Source organism: Phocoena sinus, chromosome 13 (genome assembly GCF_008692025.1).
Source record: "Phocoena sinus isolate mPhoSin1 chromosome 13, mPhoSin1.pri, whole genome shotgun sequence".
Classification (NCBI taxonomy): domain Eukaryota; kingdom Metazoa; phylum Chordata; class Mammalia; order Artiodactyla; family Phocoenidae; genus Phocoena; species Phocoena sinus.
Window position 1 is genome coordinate 78824698 of NC_045775.1, and position 4616 is coordinate 78829313.

General features: G+C 41.6%; 1 pseudogene; it reads left to right on the top strand.

Moving 5' to 3' along the window:
- The first annotated feature begins 399 nt into the window (after nucleotides 1-399).
- Nucleotides 400-1073, top strand: LOC116764059 (annotated as a pseudogene).
- The last annotated feature ends 3543 nt before the right edge of the window (nucleotides 1074-4616 follow it).

Here is a 4616-nt window from a genome sequence, read left to right on the forward strand (position 1 = left end):
ATCAGAAAAAGAGGGAAGCCAGACAGAAGGGTACTTGTGTTCGACTGAAGCGCCAGCCTGCTCCACCCAGAGAAGCACACGTCGTGAGAACCAATGGAAAGGAGTCTGAACTGTTGGAGCCCATTCCCTATGAATTCGTGGCATGATGGGTGTAAAGAAAATAAAAGACTTGGACTCCACAATGCTTCTCTTAATTGACTGGAAATGTTGTGTCCCCTCCCCCAAAGAAATATTTAAAGCACATTTTAATTGTGTTCAAATTCAGTGGGTGACGTCTTTATTTTTCAAAGGTAGTGGTTTTGCTTCCTGAAAGATGTGAGGTAGTTTGTTGTGCAATAACTCCATTGGTTAATAAACGGCCAGATATTATTTATCAAATAAAATAATAATAATTAAAAAAAGAAGTACAGCTCTGTTGCAGCCAGATTTCAGCGCATGAGTGAGGAACTTGATAAAATTGGCAGGAGGAGGACTGTAGAAGGGGTTTTGACTGTTCCTGAGCACCGGCTACCCCATGTGTTGCTGCTACAGCTGGGAACAACTTTCTTCGAATTACCTGGTGGTAGCTTAACATAGGAGAAGATGAAGTCGACGGACAAAAATGCTTAATGACAGAGCTATTGGGTCGTCAAGATGGAGTCCTGCAAGACTGGGACATTGATGACTGCAATGGTAACTGGTGGAGACCAAATTTTGTACCTTCTCAGTATCCATATATCCCTGCACATGTTACAAAACCTAAGGAACATAAGAAGTTGTTTTTGGTTCAACTTCAAGAGAAAGCCTTGTTTGCAGTCCTTAAAAATTACGAGGTGGTAGCTGCACCACTGTTTGAACTGTATAACAATACACCCAGATATGGACCCATCATATCTAGTCTCCCCCAGCTTTTGAGCAGGTTCAATTTTATACACAACTGAATTCCTGCTCAGCAGAGAAGTAAGAGAAGCCGTCTTGGTGGGGAGGGATAAACTGGGAGATTGAGATTGACATATACACATTATTGTATATAAAACAGATAACTGGGTTTCCCTGGTGGCGCAGTGGTTAAGAATCTGCCTGCCAGTGCAGGGGACACGGGTTTGATCCCTGGACCGGGAAGATCCCACATGCTGCGGAGCAACTAAGCCCGTGCGCCACAACTACTGAGCCCGTGCGCCACAACTACTGAAACTCACGCAACTAGAGCCCGTGCTCCGCAACAAGACAAGCCACCACAATGAGAAGCCTACACACCACAAGGAAGACCCAAAGCAGCCAAAACAAAAAAAGATAACTAATAAGGACCTACTGTATAGCACAGGGAACTTATATATTTATTTGTTTGTTTGTTTGTTTGCGCCGGGTCTTAGTTGTGGCAGGTGGGCTCCTTAGGGAACTCTTCTCAATACTCTGTAATAACCTATATGGGAAAAGAATCTAAAGAAAAGTAGATATATGTATATGTATAACTGATTCACTTTGCTGTACAGCAGAAACTAACACAACATTGTAAATCAACTATACTCCAATAAAAAACAATTAAAAAAAAAGAGAAGCTGTCTTTGTGAGCACAGCTATACACAGTGTAGAATAAATATGCTAGAAAAGTTTTTTTGGTTTTATCTCTTTCCCAATCCCTAAATGACCACCTACTTTCTGTTGTTTGAATAGCAAAGCTAATATGAAAAACTAGATTGTGATGTAAACAAATGTGATAATGTTTACTTTATTTTTGGTTCTACACATACTTTCTGTACAACATTAAAGAAAGTGGACTTCTTTCTTAAGGAAGAAGAGAAAAGAAAGAATTAACCAAAAGAAAATTAGAAAAATACCATATTTGGAAATTCATGAAATAACATCTAAATAACTGATGTGTTAAAGAAGAAACTCTTGTGGAAATCACTTAGTATGCAGAAATGAAAAATAATGACAATATACTACCATATCACAAACACTCTTTAGATATTTATAGCCTTAAATGCTCGTGTTAGAGAGAAATAAAGGCTGAAGATTAAAGATCCATGTAAGTATCTTACTTAAGAAGTTGCAAAAAGGACAAAAGAAATCCAGAGAAGCTGAAACCTTACTTCATCCGCTGGAACAAGCATTCATTTTCCGTGAACCAGGCCCTTGGACCCAGTAGAGCCTCAGGTTGCAAGTTGGCAACCTGCTCACTGTGAGTCAACGTGAGAAGAGGCACTCTTCATCTACCCCTTGATTCCAGAGCCTGTGTATTCTCCTTATTGGCACAATGCATAGACTGCATCCCCGGAGGAAGAAGAATGTCCTATCCCTGAATGTTATTCCCAAGACGGTGCCAGGGCTGAGGTTTTAAAGGGGCATTCCAAACATTTACCTGGCTGACTACTTTTGGACGGTCTGGTATATGGTAGAACTAGTGGATTCCGTTTTAGGTACCCATGGTTATGTGTCATTCAAACTCACGGAAAATCAGGCATTCAGTGAGCCTTCACAGTGGTGCTGGCAGAGACACTTCAGGCAGTGAATTACAACCACGTGTGCAATAGGCATAAACTATAGTAAGAATGAATCACTGTCCCCTCCAGAATAGAAGAGATCAGATGTAATCAATTTGCCACCACGAGGCTGGCTGTTTTCCTCCAAGGGATGGTACCACGTGGCACAGTTGGTGACATGGTAAATGTTAAGTTAGATCAGCCTTGGACAGATGGAGCCCATGCTGTCAATCACACAAGCAGTGGAGTTATAAGAGACCGAGCCTAGCTGATATCCACCAGCTATGTCATCCTGTCCACATGGCTGCTGAGTGCATCTTCTGATGTGGATGCTTTTGGTGGACCCTGACTTGAAACACGAAGATACCCACACTTGTGCTCATGCACACAGGTTCACCCTCCTCAGACCCCTTTGTCTCTAATCTTCCCATCTCACTCCTTCTAGGTCCCTGACCTACTAGACAAACTACTCATCACAGCTCAGGAGTCCATACACATACCTACTTTAGACCTCATCTCTTGAAATACAAAGTATATGTGGACAAAACTTGTTTCCTGCCATTCCAGTAAACTATGAACGTTGCCTGCCCTCAGACCATCAGCCTCTGCACGGTGCTCCCTGAGGGGAATTCTTCAGGATGGAGAAAAATAGTTATATTTTTCTTTAGATAGTTTAGTTTTCTTTAGATAGATAGATATAGTTTTCTTTAGATAGTTTTCTTTATATAGTTAAGGTGCATATGAAACGAATGATTTCAATGATGCAGACCCTTGCATCTTCCCATACATAGAAAAGCACGAAATTCATTAAGTTGTCTGTTTTTTTGTGATTAGCAGTAATTTTTTGATGTTCAACGATATGGGTTTGGTTTTCTTTTTTTTTCCTCCAACAAAAACTCCTAAATATCCTGGCTCCTCTCTTACCTCATTGGAACAGTTGCTCAGAGCTATCTGAGAGGCTGTCTCCTGTGCTATAGACCTCAGTATAGCCCCCGAATAAAACATAATTTCAGGTTGCATGTTTTGTTTTTTGTTGTTGTTTTTCAGTCGATATACACTACTCACAGCTCTGATTGCTGGGGAGATTTCTCCTCATTGCTTTTTTTTTTCTTCCCCTCGTCCCCCCTCATTACTATTTTTATGGCCACCTTGAGTAGAGCTGTCATGTGGTAGCAGTCCGTTTCAGCTCACACTAAGAAGGCCCAAGATTTTCTTCCGTTAGTTGATCATACAGATGCCCTGAGGGACTGTATGAGCATGAGCTGAGAGAATGGTGTCAGTGCGACAGAGGTGGGTGACATAGGGATCTGGACCATTTATCCATTTAACTTACTTGTGTTCTCTGGACCTGTTCATTTCCCTTATGTGATGAACTGTTGCTGCAACTTGAAAGGCAGCTCCAGTTGCAAAGTCATCGGATGCCCCATGATCAATTTCAAAGTCCCTTTTAGGGCCCAGTGGCATTACAGGAGCTGCTTCTCAAATGAATGGCAAATAGTTCTTTGTTACAGAAGGTAGAACCTCGTTCCAGATCCCTAGAGGTCTGTGCTGTATACCTCCTACTAGACATTCCTGAGACTCCACATGGCATCTTTACCTATCAAGGATACCTGGGCACCACAGGTCCTGCTGAGTTGCAGTGGCCAAGGAGCAGGTAATTTGCCCTACGTCCTGGATCTACTGCAAATCTCCTCTTGCTCTGGACATTATCTGAACTAGGAAATAAATGAATCAGTGCTGTATTGCCAACGTAGTGTATGATGCCTCAAATCCAAAGAGCTCCAAAAAATACTATTTTTCTTTTTTTATACTATTTGTCCCTTTCATAGTGATAGGGGGTACATAAGGTGCAGCATCTTGTCCCAAACCAGTGGACCTCTAAAGATTTCACCAATGTGGCAAAGACTTTGAATATTGAGGGAGTCTTTTTTCCCCACTAGTTGGCATCTGGGCATCCAGAGTACGTATCATATTTTGTTCAACAAAGTTCAGTTAGTATCATGTTCTGTAGAATATCAAGATGATCAAGGTCTCTGTGGATAATACTGTAGCAGGAAGCAGGAGAGTTAATATAGCACTGGGGCAAGACAGTCGATGTATTCTGCTGGCCTTCCCACATATAAACAAAATGCCTTTGAGCCTTTTTAATGATGG